This window comes from Artibeus jamaicensis, unplaced genomic scaffold, assembly GCF_021234435.1.
Source record: "Artibeus jamaicensis isolate MK-2021 breed Jamaican fruit bat unplaced genomic scaffold, CSHL_Jam_final contig_64, whole genome shotgun sequence".
Classification (NCBI taxonomy): Eukaryota; Metazoa; Chordata; class Mammalia; order Chiroptera; family Phyllostomidae; genus Artibeus; species Artibeus jamaicensis.
In genome coordinates, this window is record NW_026521911.1 from 11378023 (window position 1) to 11400546 (window position 22524).

The window sequence follows — 22524 nt, forward strand, 5'->3', positions numbered from 1 at the left end:
CTTCTGTAAGTTCAGACTTCTCCAGGCTGTTCCCTAAAAGCTGAAGGTCATGAAGGAGCATTTTCCTGCCTCAGCTCACAGTCCATTGGTGAGAATGAATCACAAGACCCTGTGTAACTTCAAAGGGGCAAGGAGATAGAGTCTCCTATGTGCCTTTGAGGAGGAAAAACCGAGACACTGGTAATGTTACTAGTGAGCATGACAAGTTTGATAATATCAACAAAGGAAATTTCTGTGGAAAGGAGGTAATTAGAAGAATAATTCAGGGTGCAAAGAAAGTATACACTGTCACTGTCATGAGTAAGATCAACTCATTTTTAGTATAAAAATATTCCAAAAAATGGTGTACTTGGCAATACCTTTCCCTCAACTAATAACTTGAATGTCATATAATGGTTCATGTCTTAAAAGAATTCTAGAAACTGCATTTTTGGAAAGGGAAGGGCTAACCTGTTTTCTAGGTTTTAGTGTTCTAGTAGTCCCCCATAGCAATTTACCACAAATTTGGTGGCTTAAAACAATAGCCATTTATTATATCACATCTCTCTAGGTCAGAGGTCTAACATGGCATAACTGTATTCTTTACTCAGGGTCTCCCTCTGGTAAAACAAAGTATCAGCCACGGTTGCATTTCTCTTCTGAAGCTTGGAGTCCAGGCTGATTGATTGAACTCATTACTTTCTCATACTTTTCCTTGCGGCAATGGAAGACCAATCCTTCTCATGCTTCAAACTTCTGTGACTTTCTCTTTTAATTTTAAGGGAGCTGAATTATATTGGGCCCACTCAGAAAATCCAGGGCAATCTTTCTATTTCAAGGTCAGCTGATTTGTGATCTTAGTTTCGAGTGCAAAATTGACACAAATTGGCAGAGATAATGAGGACCGACATGGTGCCTAACACATTGTGATAGGAATCTGTATCTCTAATCTGTTTGTTCTACGTATAAGAATTTTGTTTGTTTAATGGGTTATGACAAACCAGGCGTATTTGCAATGGAGAAGGGTTGGATCAAGTGGTAAGTAAGAGACAGAAAGATATAAAGGAAAAGCTTGTCTAGTTTAGAAATGAGGGAAAATGAAGACAAAGAATAGGGAATAAGAACAGCTAAGCGTAGACATAAGAAAGGAGAATAAAAGAAGCAAGGGATGTGTAACTGGAAGCAAGGAGACAAGGTTGATGCCAGCAAACAATGGAGAGATTCTATAGTGGATTATAACACGGGTTGTTAGCAGCAAAGAGAATATTATATTGACTGGTGATTCAGGTATTAAGAAGCTTAAATATGGTGATAATGTTATGGTTCCCTACTATATAAATAAATGATAATAAATTGTTATGTTTTTCTGCATGAAAGTACAGTAACAACTAGAGAAGACAATATGTATATGAGTGGTTAGCTCACACTCAGCCCCCCTAAAAGAGTTAATGATAGAAAGAAGTCCAATCATTTTTTAAAAAACCATTATCTGAGGAAGTATGTGTTCAGATCATTTGCCCATTTTTAATGGGTTATTAGTTTTGGGAGGGTTAAGTTTTGTAAGTTTTTAAGTAAATTTTGGATAGTAACCCCTTATCAGATATATCAGCAAATATGTTTTCCTATTCTGTGGGTTGTCTTATTTTGTTGATGATTTTCTTAGCTGTGTACAAATTTTTAGTTTGATGTAGTCCTATTTTTTTCCTTTGGTTTCCCTTGCCTGGAGAGATATATCCAACAAAATATTGCTACAAGCAATGTCTGAGATTTTGCTGTTTATGTTTTCTTCTACAATTTTTATGCTTTCAGGTCTAACATTTATATTTAATCCACTTTTAGTTTATTATTATGTGTGGTGTAAGAATGTGGTCTAGTTTAATTTTCCTGCATGTATCTGTCCAATTTCCCTAGCACCATTTATTGAATAAACATTCTTTAGCTCATTGTACGTGCATGCTTCCTCTGTGAAATATTAATTGACTATAAAGGTGTGGGTTTATTTCTAGGCTCTTTATTCTGTTCCATTGATATATATGTCTGTTTTTATGCCAGAAGGCAATAGACATATGAAAAGATGCTCAATGTCACTAATCATGAGAGAAATAGAAATTAGAAGCATAAGAGATATCATCTCACAACAGTCAGAAAGGCTATCATCAATAAATCAACAAACAACAAGTGCTGGCAAGGATGTAGAGAAAGGGGAATCCTTTTTTACTGTTGGTGGGAATGCAGAGTGGTATAGCCACTATGGAAAGCAGTATGGAAATACCTCAAAAATTAAAAATGGATGTACCTTTTGACCCAGTGATCCCACTTCTGGGACTATATCCAAAAGGAACTCAAAACACTAATTTGAAAGAACATAAGCACCCGTATGTTCATTGCAGCATTATTTACAATTGCCAAGATATGGAAGCAGCCCAAGTGTCCATTAGTAGATGAGTGGATAAACAACTATGGGACATTTACACAAGGAAATACCACTTGGCAAGAAAAAAGAAAATTTTACCCTTCGTGATAGTATGGATGAGCCTGGAGAACATTATGCTAAGTGAAATAAGACAAATCAAGGAAAGACAAGTACTGTATTATTTTACTTATATGTGGAATCTAATGAACAAATTGAACTAACAAGGAAAATAAAGACAGACTTATAGATGGAGAGCAGAATGACAGTTAAGTGGTGGGGGCAAGTTTGGGGCTGGAGGGATTGAGCAAGAAAGGAAAGGACTCATGGACATGGACTATAGCATGGTGATTGCAGGGGAGAGGATGATATACAAGAACTAAATAGTAATGGAAAAATATAATAAAAATTGAGAGAATACTAAATGTTAAAAAACTGATTCTCTTTAGTGTATATCAAATCAATAAATAGGACTAGGCAGAATGTCTCCTAAAACTAACTGGTTATTGAATCTGTTGATCATACATACGAGCTTCTTCCTGCCCATTCTCTGGTTATGATCCTCATATCTCAGAAATAACCCAGAAATAAAGGGGCAGAGACATAGAAAAAGTAAGAAACAGGATGGCTATTTTAGTGTTCAAAAAATACTAACGTTACCTCTAAAAAAAACGACAAGAAAGAAGATATCTATGGTCAAAAACATTTGAAGCAGGGTGAGTTAAGCCAAGTTAACAGATCCATTCTATGCTACAGTGTTCAGAAACTTTAACCTAAAGACTTTCAGAACATATGTAATGAGGGAAATTTCTTTTAATTCAGACTAAGGCAGAGATGGTTAGCTGTCCAACCAGGTTGTGCTTTTTTTTCCATAGTAGAAAATGGAACCTGCGAAGCGGCTCCCTGCTGAGGAGTCTACATCCTGGCTGCTCTGGCATCTAGGAATGGCCACATGCCTGTGTCATGCCAATAGGGTTTAAGGGACAATCATGAAGCTAGTGAAACACTAATCCAAAAAAACCTATGCACCCCAATGTTCATAGCAGCACAATTTACAATAGCCAAGAGTTGGAAGCAACCTAACTGCCTATTAGTAAATGAATGGATCAAAAAACTATGGTACATTTACACAGTAAAATTCTAGGAAGCAGAAAGAAAGAGGAGCTCCTACCCTTTGCAACAGGATGGATGCAACTAGAGAGCATTATGTTAAGTGAAATAAGCCAGGTGGTGAAAGACAAATACCATATGATCTCACTTTTAACTGGAATCTAATCAACAAAACAAACAAGCAAAAAAAAAATGGAAATTAAGAACAAACTGATAGTAACCAGAGGGGAGAGGAGAGGGGATAACAGTGTGGCAGAGGGTGAAAGGTTTACAGGAAGGACTATACAGGACACATGGACAAAAACAAGGGTGGGTGAAAACGGGTGGGAGGTGGGGGTGGCTGGGGTGGTAGGGAGAAGTGAAGGGAAAAGGCAGAAAACTACACTTGAACAACAATAAAATTAAAAGTATTTAATAAAACAAGAAAAATGGGCATTCCTTCAGCATGATCTTTTACTTCTCTCTCCGCTGATAGAGAGGCCAATGGCAGACCCTCAAGATGAAAGGAGCCCAGGTTTTTGTAACATTGCGTGGAAGTAAGTCCCCAGAGACCACAATCTATGTATCTTTGAGGGGTGATTTTTGCCCCCCAGGAAAGATTTGTCAATGTTTACAATATTTTGGTTATCGTAGTTGAGGAGGGAGTTGTACTGGTATTAATGGCTGGAGGCCAGGAATGCTGCTCTTATTGTACAGTGTACAGAACAGCTCCCACACAACAAAGAACTATTTAGTCCAAGATGTCAATAGGGCTAAAGTTGAAAAACCCATGGTTAAGTCAGAGAAATGTGTATTTCAATTGTATCAAGTCCCAGAATCTCAGGGTTTGTTACAGTAGCAGCTGTTGCTTTGAGTTCTAGGTAGTTTCTCCCAGAGCTAGTCTTTGAAAGACCGTGCTTCAGGAAAATCAGACGACATAATCGATACTGTAAACATGAAGATAATACATTGCACTGGCTGCCAAGGCACGCTGACTGTACCGCCAGAGACTTACTGAAATTTGCTCCAATCTCTCTATTTTCAGTGGTAATACCTCACTCACAGATACATATTCTCCTTCCTGGTCTGTTATAATAGCTTCTTAAATGGGCTCTTTGTCTCTAGTTGTCTTGGTTATTGTCACAAGGTTCTGCCTCTAAATCCTTTGTACTGGAGTGAGGGACAGCCTAATGTAGGAAAAGCTTAGACCTGAGGATGAAAAGGACATTTTAAATCTTAGTCTTGATATTTCCTAAAATTATAATTTTGGGAAAGTTACTCAGTACATGTCTTTGAGTTTTAACTAATTTGCAAATAGAAATAATGAAAAATTTAAGTTTCCTTTTTACATAGTATAATACTTGGAACATGGTAAATATATATTTAAATCATAACAAATTATTAGGAAAAAGAAATATATATTGTCCCAGGATTAACTATTTGCTGATCCTTCCTCTCCAAGCAGATCTTTGCTTAAACGTCAATAAGTTTTACCTTCAATGTGGGTGCTGGAAAATTCCTCAGATTGTTCAGGCACTGCTTTTGCACACAAAGTTCTGTCAATGACCCTGCACGGAGCACTCAGACTCACAGCTAGCTTTCTGATGTGACATGTGTGACGTGTGGTCAACTCGCATTTGGGTTTATTTTAGTAGTCAGTCAATCTTGGTTTTAAAGGTGCTCCTTTGTGTTTTGTACTGTAACTAGATTCTTATTTTTAGTCATTTATTTACAATAAATTTGTATTAAAAACTGGGGAAACACACAAGAAAACCCTCAGCAGAACGTCACATTGTTTCTCTTTAATAAAATTCCTTCGAGTCCAAAATCTACCACTCTACCATACGCCTTGTTTTTACTCTGAAAACTTCCCTAAAGCGTCTGCTAAAAAAATCTCCCTACTCAGGATCTCTCTTTATTTGCTCATTCAGGTGTTCATTCATTCCATTGATTTATTCATGATACAAATATATATTAAGCACCAACCTCTGTGCTGAGAATCATTACCTTGTGCCTTGAACTTGGGTTATGTGTTCTCTTATCTCTCCTATTAGACTAAATTCCTTAATAGAAGTAGACCACACATTACTGGTACACAGGGTCCAAAAAAATCATGCCCCTTTTTTATTACAAAATCACAAGCATGTAATTCAGTAACATAACAATATCACACTGAAGCACACCATATGACATTTTGGGTGAAATATTAAAATTAAAAGTATAAATTATGACAACCATATTATTACCTTACCAACCACACTCAAGCAGGCCTTACTTTTGCTGGACCCTGTACCTATATATGCAGTGCCTAGACACGCAGTACCATATTTTGCTGTGTATAATGCACTCTTGTGTATAGTGCATACCCTTGTTTTTGGCCCAGACTTTCAGGGAAAAAAATATTTTGTTTTAATTTTTTATTATTTTTTTAATAAATGCATGACCCAATAGTTTCTTTAACTCTCACGCCAATTCTTTTTTTTTTTAAAAAGATTTTATTTATTTATCTCTAGAGGGGAAGGGAAGGAGAGAGGGAGAGAAATATCAATATATGGTAGCCTCTTGTGCGTCCCCTGCCGGGAACTGGCCTGCAACCCAGGCATGTGCCCTGACTGGGAATCAAACCGTGAAACTTTGGTTCACAGGCTCGCACTTAATCCACTTGTTTTAATTTTTTAATTCAATTTTTATTTATTTATATTTAGAAACAACACTGATTATTGTATTCCAGAGTATTATTTTTGCATATAAATATCCTTATTGCTTTCTAGAGTTACACTTTTAAAGCATAAGCATAAATAAATAAAAGAATTAAGAACATTTGTATAGATATGGAATTAGCATTACCTATTTATAATGTGCTTCTTTACTTTTCCCTCCAAAATTCAGGCAAAGAAATGTGCATTATACATGGTGAAATATGGTAAGTGCTTAATAAATAGTTCATAGTGCTTCACACAAAGGCTAGTGATTATTACTATTCTTTACCTTATGTTTTCTAAATATTTCACTGACTCTAAGGAGAAGTTTCACAAATCAAACACATACACAAAAACCTAATTCTATTGGTTTCTAAGTCTCAGCTGTGGTGCTAACAAACTCAATTAAAAATTAAGACAGGGATCCATAAAACAAAACTATAACCTGGGCAATGCTAATCTTAAGTGAGTATACTCAGGGAATAATACCAATCTTCTGACACATCTGACAATTACACACTTAAGAAGTTTTGATAATGAAAGGGGAATAAAAGCCCAATAATGTCTAAAAATTACATCCCCTAAATTAGTTTAGAGGATTGAGAATACTGTTTACCTTATGAAGAATTTATATTAGCTAAAACAGCATCACATGCAATCTCTTAAATGTTCTGATTATGAGGAAGAAATGAACAAGTCAAAAGGCCTGTATCTGCAACCATTCAAATCTAATAGTAAGAAGCAAATATTACCAATTAGTGCTATTTTTTAATGTCTTATTGTTGTACTATTGCAATTGACCCAATTTTCCCCCCTGCCGCCCACAGTCAATCCCCACCCTGATGTCCATGTCCGTGGGTCACTCATAGATGTTTCTAGACCAGTCCCTTCCACTTCTTTCCACCCTAGCCCCTTCCCCCTCCCTGCTGGTCACTGTCTGTTTTTGTAAGCTGCTGAATAGCAAAATTTCTTTAAGTTTCCCCCAGGTAATTTTTATCAAAATTTTTCTTATGTATAGCTATTGAGTTTGATGCTCATAGGCTTCATTTAAATAAACTTCTTTTACATTTCAGATCCTATAATTGCCAAGGAGATTCTTTCAACTTTTCCAAGGAATAAAGGGAATATTTTCTTTTAAGAGAACTGGTAGTTGGGGTTAGCATTATCATGTGAAACAGGAAATCTCTCTTTACATTTGCTGATCCCAATAACTAGTGCCACAATTGCCCCAAGTTAGAAACTTAGAAATGATTGCTGAGTAAATGAATGGTATATAAATTTAGTTCACTTTAAAATTAAAATAGAAAAAAAATTATAGAAAAATTTATGTCCATTATTTTAAATTTTTTCCAAGCATTTACAATTGTTATGCTGCTAATATTAAATAAATGGCTAAGAAACTACAGTAACAATATTGGAATATTGATGCTATGTTAAATTAACATAGCAATGCATTACAAATATTTTAAGTGCTGGTATTTATAGTATATTAATTTCCAACATTTCTCAGAGACACTTTTCAGTTTTATCACACTCACAACTATAATTTAGAATTTAACTATAATTCATATTGCAAGAAAGACATAAATAAGAGTCTTTCGGTGTACTAAGCACCAAATTGCTCTCCCTTGGATATTGAGTAACAACAATAATAATAATAACCCAAAATCTCTTCTGTTTATTTAAGTTGATAAAATATTTTTCATATGGATATTATCTAATTCATTTCACCGCAGCTTTAGCAGGTGGGTATCAATATTCTAGTCCTACAGCCTAAGAACCTGAGGCTCCAACCGACAGATCAATGGACAAGTACAAAGTCACACATTGTGGCATTTACCTACCTCACTAATCAATTTATAGAAATCTACTCCAGAGGTTAATAAAGAATGCAAAGACATATGCTTAAAACTAATTAATGGACTATTAAAAATCTTTCCTAATTTCTATTAATGGGATAGATACTAAGAGCAGAACACCAATTTAGTAAAATTACAAATGAACAAAAAAGGTGATAAAATCCTTGGCTAATGCATGGAAAAATGAAGATGCTAATGAATTGAATGCTTGAAAAGATTTGTGAATCCTGTCACGTCTGTGTAATGGGAACCATCAGCATGTCTCTGTGTTGTTACACCTTTGTCCATTGAGGCAGGAGTACTGCTGGGTCAGAGTCCTGGACATGCAAAAAGTTATAGCAGCTCTTATTGTTCAGCTCCAAATAATGCTAAGGTAAGTATACTAAGTTGGATGTCAACAGAAAATGTCAGTTTTCGTTGTAATAATAGGACATTCGACCAACAGTGAGGAGGTATTCAGTGGTGGTCAAATAAAAAACCAAGGACTTGAATAAAATGTTATTGTCCTGATAAAATATTTCTTGAGATAGAATATTCCATGGAATAGTTAATGTGCTTTTCTGAGTTAATAAATCTAAATAGCAGAATTTCTCTAAATTTTAACTTCTCTTAAGATATATCCAGTTATGTATGGGTGGGCCAGGGTCAGTCCACCACAGAGCCTCCTGCTCTTGCCCCAGGCTTTGGAAGCACATGGTCCTTTTCCTAAGAACATTAATTAGGAAAAGATTAAAAACTTTCCATCATATATAAAAAAAGAAACCTGTCCTCTCCATCACCCTTCCACCCCTTCTCTGATATACACTCTAATAGCAGCCCACCAAGAAGGCCAGCTGGCAGGAGAATTGTGTCCTCCCATCTTCACAGAGCGTCTTTCTACACAAGGGTCAGGGTCTGGTCCTCTAGGTCACTGGCAGGAAAAAGTGGAGGATGGAAGACAAGGCTTCACCACACACATAGTACCAACCCACCCAATTCCTTCTCTTCGGTTTCCCAGATACATTTGGCTTTATTTTCATAGAAAGGTTATAAAGGCTTTGAAGAGGGATGCTGCAGAGAGCTCTGGTCTAGACTAGAGGAAGTTGAGAGTGGGTAGTTCCTGATACCTGAGAGGTGCATGCGTTTAGCCAGGAGTAATGGTGTTGCCAGGAGGAAGACTGAAGCAGCCAGCCAAGTCGGGCCATTGAAGATGGTTGATTCCGGGCTGCCTCTATGTCACTGATGAAACCTGACAGAGCTCCTAAATTCTTCAGAGGCTGTTTGCTCTTTCATTGTCTTCCTCACATTTTTATTGGAAATTTATGAATAAAATAATAAATGAGGAAATCAGAATCAAGGATCAACGGCTATGTAACTGTGTACATCATTTCCTAGAAATAGGCTGGGACTAATGATAATAATGAGTGCTGAGACTTATTCTTGCATACTTGTTACTATGTACTAGGTGCTTTTATTCATGCCTTACATGTATTATGATGAGTTTTTCAAATGTCCTCATGACATAGGTACTGTGATTGCCCCCATCTCATAGATGAGGAAACTAAGGCACTGACTGCTCCAGGCCATGCAGGCCACAGAATCAGAATTCAAGCCCTAGCAGTGTGGTTGAGCCACTGCTCTTAACCACTGTGCAACACTACCCTCTGCCACCTGCTCCGCATCTCCTACCACTCCTCACCCTGCAGACCTTACTCCTGCTCCACCAGCTAGAAACACATTGACTGATTTGCTGAGCTTTTTAGGTTCTGAGTCTTTACACAAAATTTTTAGACTCCTCTGAGTCTTTCCTCATGGATTACCCTTTCCCAAATTTCATCTTCCTTAGGTTTTCCTTCCAATAATTTAAAGTTGAATTTACTAACATTTGCCTCCCCTGAACTCAAAAATTTTAATTGCTCATTCTCCTGTGTCCCACTGTACTTCTTATTCCCTCTTCATAGTTATATTGAGTTTCATTTGTCTGCTTACTTATCTCTATCATCTATAAGCCTCAGACCTCCTTGAACATGGACTCGTACTTAATTTCTCCTTGATGCACCAGTACATTGGATAATGTCTCAGACATAGTAAATGTACTTAATGAATATTTCTGTGATAAATGAATGAATTAATATTAATAATATATGGCTAGCACTTAAGAGCTTATTATATGATTTCTATGAATACTCATATATCTATACATAGACACATATGTACCTATGACAGACACAATTACAAACTATAAAGCAGCAATCATTAGCCTCATTTAACAACTGAGAAAAAAGCTAGATTAAGAAAAATTGGTCTCAGTTCCCTCTACTTCAAATCTTGCTCTGGAGGATTAGAGAGGACAATTTTTCCCAACACCAGAATCGTCTTCTGCCAGGATTTTCAATTGTACCAATTGACTTATCTGTTTTTATTCAAGGCGCCCTAGTATTGACCATTTCACTACAGTGTGATTCAGGCAGTCCTCTTCTTGGGTGTCCTGTTTTTCCATCAGCTCTGTGGCACTGTGATGGGACATACACAGTGATGAAACATCAAAGTCCGTATTCCTCCCTACCATGTTCTTTCCCCCACTGTATGTTCCTTGTAGATGAAGTCTCTACAGTTTTCATCTTTATGTTTCCCATAGCATTACTCACAGTCTTTTGCACCAAGGCATAGAGATGTGTCCAAAATATAATTGTTAAATAAATATATAAGCTTAAACACTATTTTTGAATAGTCCACTTATTGCTCAATTTTTATTTAAGTTTTCTAGATTTCTAACTAGGATCCTGAACCTTTTTAAGCCTCTTAACAGAAATGTTTTTATGCTATTAAGTTACAAAGGATGGTATTTATTTAATTTTTATTTATTGGTTTTGATTTGTTTGTAAAAACAGATTACAGGTTCTCCAATTCAGCTTTTGTGAGCCTCTTGTTAGCATGACTGTCCATGCACACTCAGCTAGCTTAAACAGGTACCCCTGAAATCTGGCACAATATTTTAAGAAAGTTAATTCATTTCTAAAGGACTAGGCTGAAACACTGTATTTTAATTCAGGAATAGAAGTGTCATATAAATTCCTCACAATGTGAAGGTAGGTCAAACACAGACTTTCTAGCCAAATAGGATTTTAAACCCCGCATGGGGCAGTGTAAAATCAATTAGAAATATTACTTTCAACAGCATGTGTATCACAGTATGTATAAACTAACTCTCTACATAATGGATCAAAAAAGGAAACAAGTTCAAGAAAGACTCAATTTATGTTATCATTTTATGCATCAAAAACAAGTAAAATAAAACCAATAGATACCAGTCTGATAAATCTTAAGGAAAATATAAAAAAAGGCATTGCCTCAGGGACTTACAGATACATAAACAAATGTAATGTTGTATGTGCTATACCAGAGTCAAGTTTAAAGTGTGGTGGAACATAGAAGAAGGTCCACTTAAAGGAGGAAGCGGGAGGGCTTCACACAGGAGGCTCTACTCTAAAGGCGAATCAATTATTTTCAGATGAAGATAAAAGAAAAACAAGAGCAAAGGCATGCAGGTTAGAAAAGATCATGGAGTCACTAGAAAAACAAATTCTATGTGACTCGAGGGGGTGAGGCCTAGGAAGAGAGACATAGTTGAAATGGATAGAGAGGAAGCCAGGCAATGGGAGAAGATACCTCTAAGGTCATGAAGGTCATAGAAAATGCTAGAAAATTGAACAGGCTCATGATTCTGTTCCCACTGAGACATTTATCTGCTTCTGTCACAGCACCTATAACAACTTGTAGTTATTTGATCAAAAGAGTTTTACGTGTTCCTATTAAACTATAAACTGTTTATGGGCAGAAGCCATCTCACATATCACATTTTTCCTGACAGCTAGCTCTGTGCCAGGTAGAGTTGATGCTTTAAAAATGTATAGAATGAATGAATGTATGCTTTCTCACACCACAAAATCTGGACCTAAAGGTTTGGATCTATAGTGCTATATAGGAAAAATTATAAAATCTCACGTTCATTTTAATTAAAGCCAGTGTGACAAACTATTGCATGATTGCTGTTCTGAGTATCTATTCTATCTTTCGGTGCCTCACTGATATCATGGGCTTTCTTACTCTTCTAATGCCTGTTTCTGACTATCACCCTCTTACTTGACCTCCAGCCTCCACTTAATGTGCCTATTTTAGGAAGATTTTCCAGAATTCTTCTATTGCTTTTTCAGTCAGAGCCAATCATACTTGTTTTAATTGCATTGGTCATGGACTTATTATGATTCAAAGCAATGTAGGGACTAATTATTTTCATCACATTAGCCCTTGACACATTCATTTTGAACCTTGTCGGCACTTACTCAATTGGTACTTTTTAACCACTGCTCAATTGTTAGTTATTACTTGTAGGGAACCAAACATTAATCAGAATTTTACTTTTAACTATGAACTTGCTAATTTTATGTAGTTCTTAGAGTTTGGTGCAGGTGCCCTATGTTCAAAATTGGAGCCTATATAATTCTAATTCAATGCTTACACATTCAGATCCAGTATGATACATGGAGGAAAAGGGGGTTGGTGAAAAATAAGATGTTTAAAATACTTATCATTTAAAATGCATAATTTAGTGAGAGCAAAATTATAATTCAGAAATATAAGTAATGAAACAACTGCCTTTCAGGATCCAGGAAAAGAACCCTAAAACTTACTACGTTTGTGCCATTTCTATATCCACTGCTTGTAATGAAATCACCTGGCTGGTACAGCACACCAGTAGAGCAGGTGGGCTCTGGGAAGAGACAGCCTGGGTTCAACTCTGGTTTCACTGTTTACAAGCTATGCATTTTGTGTATATTTTAAAACTTTTTTGGGACTCAGTTGCTTCATATGTTAAATGAGGATCACAATAGCATCTCCAATGTGAAGTTGTGAGGATCAAATGAATTAGCCAGGGGGATAAAAACCATTTGGCACAATTCCTGGCTTATCATATACACTCTGCAGATGCTGAGGGTTTTAATGCACACCCTAGTAGGCACTCAAATAACTGAGACAAAATGATAAAGTGCTATCAAGAAGGTACAGATAAAACTCTCTGACCGTACTGTCTTTCAAATTACTTTTTAATGGAAAAGTTATAAACCAAAGAAAGTAGAAAATGACACTGGCAGGTATCCCTGTAATGAAAAAGAGAAAACACGGAGAAAGAAAATCAATGGAGGATTTAAAATGCTCTTTTTGCTTGGACATCTAATCTCCTGCTTCCAAAGATTTTCAATAACATAGTATAACTACTTTTAATAATGAGATGATACCTCATTTCTCTTAACTCACATGACCCAAGTGATTCAGGGAAATAGAATTCAATGGTGTCAATATTTTGACTGATATTTTTATTAAATCTCAGCAAGCAGCGAGAGCCCCACAGTAGATGGAGCATTGTGATATAGAACATAAGAAATGGAATGGGGTTGGGGGAATAGGCAAAAAAGGTGAAGGGGATTAAGAAGCACTAACTGACAGCTATAAAATGTCACGAGGCTGTAAAGTACAGCATAGGCAATACAGTCAACATACTGTAATAACTAACTATTTATACTCAAAGAGGGTTACTAGACTTACTGTGGATTACTTCATAAGGTATATAAACTATAATATACCTAAAACTGATATAATATTGTAAGTCAACTATAAATTTAGAAAATAAACAAAAAATAAATGAAAAAGAGCACAGACATGGAAAGCACATATTTTCTGAGGCAGCACTTATGTGGCCTGTCACATTTCCCATGTTGCTTTGCTGAGGCTGCTGGAAGACATAAACGGCCCAGAGACAAAGGGAACTAGGTAAATATTTAGCATGAGAGTATTCCCCAATATAAGCTGCTCTAAGGCACTATAAAATAGTGGTTCAGAGCAGTGCTTCTCTAATTTTGATATGCATTTCTATCATGTGGACATCTTGTTAAAATTCGGATTTGGTAGGTCTGGGGTGGGTCTGAGAGTCTGCATTTTTAACAAGCTGCTCAGTGATGCTGATACTGCTGGTCTGAGGAGGCCCCTTCTGAGTAGCAAAGATACACAGCACGGCACTTCTTAGCCTTTTGGCCAACATCAAGTGCAAGGACACAGAGCACGGATCCTGCTTGGGTTTGAGTCCTGACTTGTTATCTTAACAGCTTCATGACCTTGGCCACATTACAAGAGTTAATTTCTCTTGTGTCAGTTTTCTTTTTAGTGTAATGTGAGGATAATATTAGTATCTAACTAAAATGGTTGGTGTGAGGACTAAATAATTAATGTACATAGGCAAATCATACAACACAGCAACGAGTAGTGAGCAAACCCTCAATAAGTACAAAATTAAAAAAATAAGTAAGGGTTTCTCATCATAAACATTTAGCCAGTCAACAGAGATGAACATCTCACCATTTTAATTGAGTTTAATTCACTGCAGTAATTTATTTTAAGCCATTAATGTCAACAATAGCATTAATCTCCACATCCGAAGCTTGGCATGTTATAATTTTTAAAGTCATTGAACTTAAAAAAAGAAGCTAATTAACAATTCTCTTGGCAGGAGCCATGCTCAGAAGCATGAACCTGTCATGATATGATAAAACAAACTCCTTCAGCTACTTTTTCATTAAGAATGAAGAATAAGAAGAACTTAACTAGGTTTATGAATAACTAAAATATATACTGCTAGCAGCTCACAGCATTTTTGTTCTTCCCCTTTTGTATCAATCTCTTTCACAGCTAGAATTACTCTATTTGTTTATTGTCTGTTTCCCTCATCAGGAGTTTAAACTTCATGACAGAGGGACAACGTTTATCTTATTCACTACGGTATCTCAGCATCCAGCTTGCTGCTTGATATTTGATACACCATTAATAAATAAATGATTGCAAAACTATGAAAAAAATAGTTGAACATATACCTCAGGTGTATATTTTATTCATTTATTCAAGAATGCATTGAGTATCTGTGATTTTTTTCTGGTTATGTTCAAGGTGCTGAAGATTTAGAAATGAAAAATTTATAGTTTGTATGTTCAAGGAGGTCATGATCTAGTCGGGGGCATATATGTGAGCAATAATTAAATATAAAATCAAATACAGAAGGGTAGGGAATGGATAAAGAGATTGTTCATAGACTAGAGGTAGGAATGGATAGAGCATTCCAATTAAAGAAAAATACATGAAATTTCACAGAAGTGTAGAACAGACAAATGAGAAACTTTAGATATAATGGGTACTGAGGAGGATGGATAGTCCCAGAAATTAATAGTAGAGACAAAGACAAGGTCCAGATCATGGAGCACAACATATGTGTCCTCTAATGCACAGCAGGTGTGAATTATAGTGGAAGGATGAGGACTTAAAAGATAAAAAACTGAAAGAATAAGTCTTCTCATGAGGAATACTACTACTAATATACAAAGTGTGATTGAAGTAGAGACTGTTAACTGTCTCTGAATGTCTATTCTTTCCTTAAAAATTGTCACCCACCTAAAAAATGAAATACTCTAGCCTCAATCAGCTAGGTGGAGTCACATGACTATTTTTAGTCAATGAACAAGTTAATTCTTGTGCATAATCTGAAAATATTCTTAAAAATAAAAAGCACACTCTTCTTAATATCCCTCCCTGCTGCCTACAATGGAATGCAATGTTTGGAGCCATAGCAGTCTTTGAAGCATCAGGGGTTCGAGAAACAGGGATCTTTGTGCTAGAATGCTAGAAGAGTTAAGATGGAATGAATGTAAGTCTCTTAACCATATATAGCACCATGCCTATCATGGGTTGTCTAGCTTTTCAACTTCATTTATGTGAGAGAAAAATAAAATTTTCCAATGATTCTTATGCTTTTATTTTGGGATTTGGATATAACATCCTAATTCTCATTGTTACAAGAGCAGAAATAAGAAGGATGTGACATTTAAAGTAGTGAAGAAAAGGAAGGAGATTATTTGGAGAGAGGGCACCAAAGAGGGGGCAGCATGTGCATGGAAATCAACAAGAATGCAGTGTGTTCAGAAACTAGGAGAACTTCTGAGTAGTGGGAACACTGGATATATTGTGGGAAAGAGCTAGAATGGGGAGAATGGAGAAGAGATAACAGGTACCAGTATAAAAGCCTTAAATAGCATGCTAACAAATTTGGATATTATGAAGCAATTCAGGACTATTAGAGGTTTTTAGATAGTTAAATGATGGGACTATAATTGGTTTTTAGAATAATTCAGAGAGCTATGTGGACAAGAGAAAGGAAAAGGAATAAGCAGATAGATAAATGTGGAGGCAATTTCTGGAATCCTGGCGAGTAAAGAGCCCTACACTAAAGGACCTTGACAATGAAGAAAATGAGAGAAAACACACTTTTAGCAAACATATTATGAAAAAATTAGTAATGCTGGGATATGAACCAAAGAGAAGTCAGGATGACTCCTGCAAATGTAAAACGGCTTGGGCACTAGAATTAATAATGATTTTATTAATCAAGACAGAGAATGAAAAAGAAAGGTAGATAAATAAAAACAAAATACAAATTAAAGTCAGGCTTTGTGGAATAGGTAGGAGAAAAATAGAAAAGAAAAACAGCAACAAAAGATTTTTTTGCACCTCTGACTCTTTCTTGTATTTGTGTTACAAGTTAAACATCACTTTGTCCAAGAAGCCTTCTCTAAATCTTCTTTGTAAAGAAGCCATTGCCCTCCCCACTCCACCTATCACATGAAAGCATGCTGTGTAGGACTTTTCCTTAAGATATCCCAAATCATTTATTCTCAAATTCCAGTTATTTATTATATGCAATGACATCACTAATGCCTCTTCTAATATAGCTTCCCAGCTTGAGTTTTAACTTATACAACAATATGTTCTGTATACTCACAAATATCCTGTTTATCACACCCTGGAACAATGTCCTCTTTTGTAGCTCTCTGAGCTTTTATTAATGGGGTGTATGAATAACAACATCATCTTTAGCCTTAGCTACTGTTGTGTCTTCCTTATTCTCTTAAGTGAATAACTTAGCAAATTAAATTTTACTGCAAGTACTGAGAGGCAGGGTAGTATTGCATGTCTGCATGCATGTTCCTCACTACATATGGTGCGACCTTGTACAGTTAAGAATCTATTTTTTGTCTAAGATTCCTCACCTGTGAAGTGGAAAAAATAGCACACTTCTCAGGATATTGTGAGGATTGCCTCAATATATGTAAATAATTTTTAGTACTGCATAGGATATATCGATAGTTAAAAATGGCCATTTTATTCTTACCATTTATTAAACATGTGTGAAATTGTTCAGATCATTCTCTTGCTGGTACTAAGACATACTTCCAGTTTTCTCCATTTTTATCAAATAAGAAGCTAAGGTTTGGAAAATTTAAGTTAACATAGCAAATAAAGTGGCAGTTCTGATATATAAGTTCAAGAGCCGCTCTGTTGGACAATGAGTCCGTGCTTCCGGCCATGTCAACATCACGTTCCACTTTACAGGACCAGATCATTTTGCTTTGAAAGCAGATATTTATTAAATCAAGTTTAATAAATATTAAATTTTTCTGCAAGTTGCTGTCAAATGAGCTTAAATTAAATAAATTTTAACCAGTTTACTTCTTAAAATAAGAGCAATAGGCATTAAAGGAAAGAAAAACTCAGTGATATGGGTTGTCAGGGAAAGCTCCTAAAACACTCAGGCAGAGCGTAGATATATGACTGCTTCTAATTACACTGAGCCCCAGGTTACTACGACTGCCTACCTAAAGGTCATCACAGACCAGCTTTCAGCAGAATCTAGCCTGAAAAATCTCTTTTCTCAGTCTTGTAGGGGGCCTTAGGCCAAATTGCTCAAGTACAGGCCATGCTTCTCTTTTTAATTATCTTATTTACAACTTATAAATGGTGACATGTGTCAGCAGAACAGCCCTTGGAGGGGCATTTCGTTAACTTGATCATGTCTGAACCTGGGGTCATGTGCTTTGCTAAGAGAGCTTTGCTCACAGTGGCTGTGTCTGTTAGCAAGTTAAGAGGGGGCAGTTCAGTTTACTACCTATAATGAGTCCACTAAACCAACCATTTTCATTGGAAGGCTTCTCTAGAATCACAATAAATTAGAAAAACTAGATGCTTAAAATTCTCAAAGATTTATAACACAGTCCACATTACGGCTACTGTGATTTCCCCTAAAAAATAAGCAACATAAGTGCTGACTTCTACTTTTATATTTTCAGTTCAAATAGATCAAACTCTCTCCATTTTATAGCTCTATGTTGTTCTCAGACTTGGCTGCATAAAAGAATAACCTGGGAGGTTTTAAACATCCCAACATCTATGGCCAGGCTACTGTCAGGCCCATTAAAAAGGAATCTCAGTTTCTGGAGCCCAGATATCAGTATTTTTAAAGCACACAATGAGATAATATGTGCATCTAAGGCTAGAACTACTGCTTCAGGGATCAAGGAAAGTATTAGCAATGCATTTAAAAAGCAACAAGCAATGCTTCTCTGAGATTGTATTTCAGAAATACTGATATGATGGACTCTTCTTTATTTTCTCCTATTTGCATGCTATTTGACCTATCTGGCTTTGTTATTTCATAACTACTTTTCCTTCATGTGATACCTCATTAGATTGCCATTCTTTGAGTTTTATGCTCCTGAGTTTGCAAAGGAAAACACCTCTGGGCAAAACATCATTTGGAGCACTTTGTGGAAAGCAGGATATTCAAAACACATTGCTATTATTGCTGCTTGTGAAGAAGCAACTTGCTTTTTCACCAAAGGAAAAACTCATAAAAGTTCATCCTGTTATTCAAATATTCACACAAACCTGGAACTTCTCAGTGATAACTCTGGGAAATAATTTGGGTCTGAGTTATGATATGTTGAGAAAAGGGAAGTCCCTCGGGGAAATCAGCCATTGAAAGCCATTTGGTAGATGGCTCCCAGAATGAATGCATGTGAGGACAATGCCTCTTTGTTTTGATCTTACTGGTATTAGCATAGGAGATTGAGTCATTTGGATCTTTTGAAAACCAAATCCTCAAGATTTTTTTTTGTTTTTGCTCAAAATGTTAGTGGTTTTGAAAATGGATTTCTTGTATAAAAAATCATAGATCAGAGGTAACTGATGGCTCTATTTCAGATTATATATTAAGTGCTTCATATTTATTACTTTATTTAATAAATGGACCTATGAGGCAGGTGATTTTATAGGGAAAAAACTGAAGTGTAAAATTTTTAAGTAATTTGCCTGGTGTTATAGGACTCATAGATGAACAAAGAAGGTTATAAATATATGCCTGTCAGACAATAAAACTAAAATAATTTTCACTGCCAATGTAACAGGCTTTTTAAAATATATTTTATTAATTATGCTATTACAATTGTCCCAAATTTTCTGTTTGTCCCCTTCTATTTGGTACCCCCCATTTCCTCCAACAAACCCCCTCCTTAGTTTGAGCCCATGGATTATGCATATAAATTCTTTGACTACTCCATTTCCTATATTGTTCTTAACATCCCTGTTTATCTTGTACCTTTCCAATTTGTACTTCTTAATCTCTGTACCTTATTCCACATTCTCCCCCTTCTCCTTCCAACTGATAACCCCCCAAAATGATCTCCATATCTATGACTTTGTTTCTGTTCTGCTTGTCAACTTAGTGTTTTAGATTCAATTCTCGATAGTTACAAATTTATTGCCACTTTAATGTTCACAGTTTTGATCTTTTTTTTTCTTATATAAGTGCCTTTAATATTTCATGTAATAAGGGCTTGATGATGATCAACTTCTTCACCTTTACCTTGTCAGGGAAACTTCACTTAATCTGCTGTTTCGTTCTAAATAATATCTTTGTTGGGTAGAGTAATCTAAGCTGTAGGTCCTTGCTTTTCATCACTTGGAATACTTCTTGCCAGTCCTTGCTTTTCATCACTTGGAATACTTCTTGCCAGTCCTTTCTGGCCTGCAAAGTTTCTTTTGAGAAATCAGCTGACAGTTTTATAGGAATTTCTTTTTTTTAAATTTTTATTTATTTATCTTTAGAGGGGAAGGGAAGGAGAGAGGGAGAGAAACATCAATGTATGGTTGCCTCTAGTTCTTCCCCTGCTGGGAAATAGCCTGCAGGGAACTGGCCTGCAACCCAGGCATGTGCCCTGATTGGGAATTGAACCCCAATCCTCTGGTTCGCAGGCCCACACTCAATCCGCTGAGCTACACTAGCCAGGGCTAGGAATTTCTTTATAGGTCATTATCTGTTTTTCTCTTGCTGCATTCAAGATTCTCTCTTTATCCTTAATCTTTGGCATTTTAATTATGATGTGTCTTGGTGTGGTCCTCTTTTTGTCCATCTTGTTTGGGACTCTCTGTGCTTCTTAGCTTGCATGTCTATTTCCTTCACAAATTAGGAAAGTTTTCTTTCATTATTTTTTGAAATAAATTTTCAGTTTCTTGCTCTTTCTTTTCTCTTATGGCACCCCACTGATTTGAATGTTGGTATGTCTGAAGTTGTCCCAGAGGCTTCTTGCCCTATCCTCATTATTTTTTTATTACTTTTTCTTCTTAATGTTCTGATTGAAAATTTTTCTTCATTGTCTTCCAAATAATTAACTTGGTTTCTGACTTTATCCACTCCCTGTAATTATTTTTTCTTTATTTCACTTAGTGTAATCTTAATTTCTTCCGGGGTCTTTCTTATGTTGTTGAAATACTCAGTGAGTTCCTTGAGCATCCTAATAACCAGTGTTTTGAACTCTGCATCTGATAGATTGCTTGTCTCCATTTTGTTTAGTTTTTGTTTGTTTGTTTTTGAGTTTTGTTCTGTTCTTTCATTTGGGCCATATTTCTTTGTCTCCTCATTTTGGCAACTTTCTTGTGTTTGTTTCTACGTATTAGGTAGACCTGCTTTGACCCCCTGTCTTAGTAGCATGGCCTAATGTAGAAAAGTGTAAGTTGGATGGGGCAGAGCCTTAGGTAATCACCAGGGTGGGCAGCCTGTGTGAACTAGGTGGAAGGAGTCTCAGATATGGTGTAGTTATTCTGTAGCTCTGTGTAGGGGAGGGCTCAGAAAAGAAATAATGATGTCTGCCTGGCCTCTGTAGTTTTGTCCAAGAGGGAGCTGACCCCAGTGCTCACCTTGATGCCAGACACTTCAGTTTCTCCCTGTATGCCACTGGTACCCTTCCAGTTGCTGCCCTGGTGCTTCAACCCAGAGGGAGTGAGTCTTCAAAAGTCCTAAGTCCATTGTGGGCCCTTTGAGACTAGATGTTTGAGAATCCCACAGTTTCTTCTGCCACCCCAACCCCTACTGGTTTTTATAGCCAGAATTTATGAGGACTTATCTTCCTGGAACTGAAATGCTGGGCTGGGTGGTCTGGTGTGGGTAGGGACCCTTCACTCCTGAGGTATCCTCCCTGATTTTTATTCACCTCACATTCCATGTCTTCATGTGTCTGCATCTCTACCCCTCATAACCTGTCTGGATGGATGTGATTTTTTTAATTTCATGGTTGTTGGCCTTTCATACGGTACAGTTTGCTAACAATTCTGGGTGATAGTTGTTTTATAGTTTAATTGTAATTTTTGCTGTGGTTGTGCCAGGAGGAGAGCCTAAATCTTTCAAGGCTTGGACCCTGAATCCCTATTCTAGGTACCCTACAATCCCAGCCTCTGCTGAAAATCACAGACATTCTTAAAAAAAAGACAATTAACACTTGAATGAGTTCAAATGATGTATGGGCACCAAAGAAAAGGTTTATATTGGGATAGTCACAAAAGATACAGGGTACCTGAAGGAAAAAGAACTCATGGACATGGACAACAGTGTGGTGATTGCTGGGGGCTGGGGGAGGATAACAAGGAGACTAAATAGTAATGGAAAACAATACAATAAAGATTAATTAAAATTATATCCTCATTTTCCCAGAGAATATATAGCTATAGTCACCCCCCAAGAATTGGTTCCTAAAAAAACACCAGTGTAGAAAAGTTAATTTAAAAGCTCAACAAAGTTTACCAAGAGATTATAAAATACTCTAAGTATCACATAAAGTTCCTGAGATCCTAGAAAAAATTATGTTAGTATTTCTGCTTTTTTAATGTTCTAAGTAGTGTTATTAACTTCATTCATCTCAGCTGTGATGTTCTTCAAATTGAGGGAAGACAATACAAAAGTTTCAAGTTATTTCTCTTTATTATGCTGCTCTCATTTCCTTCAGTGATTTTGCTTTTTATTTAACTATAACTTTTCCTTTCTATTTCTTATATTTGATCTCACCCAGACACCCATGATCTTCTTTTTCATATATAACTACTTACATTTTCTTTCAAAAATATGTGAGAGAGAAAAGGCAGTTTAAAAGCATCACATTTTTGAAAGAGTGGTTATATATAAACATGTTATATTTTGCAAATAAGCCAATAAATTGGGCGTCCCACCCTTGAGCAGCAGCATGCACCTCAATCCTTTTGGCCCGTGGATAAAACTAAAACACATTTTACCTGATAAGTTATCTTT

At 36.3% G+C, this 22524-nt stretch overlaps 1 protein-coding gene across 13 annotated transcripts in view; it reads right to left on the reverse strand.

Annotated features, from left to right (window-relative positions):
- Positions 1 to 22524, reverse strand: part of DLG2 (discs large MAGUK scaffold protein 2) — a 1926133-nt gene that overhangs the window by 669947 nt on the left and 1233662 nt on the right. The gene's annotated exons all lie outside the window — the stretch shown is intronic.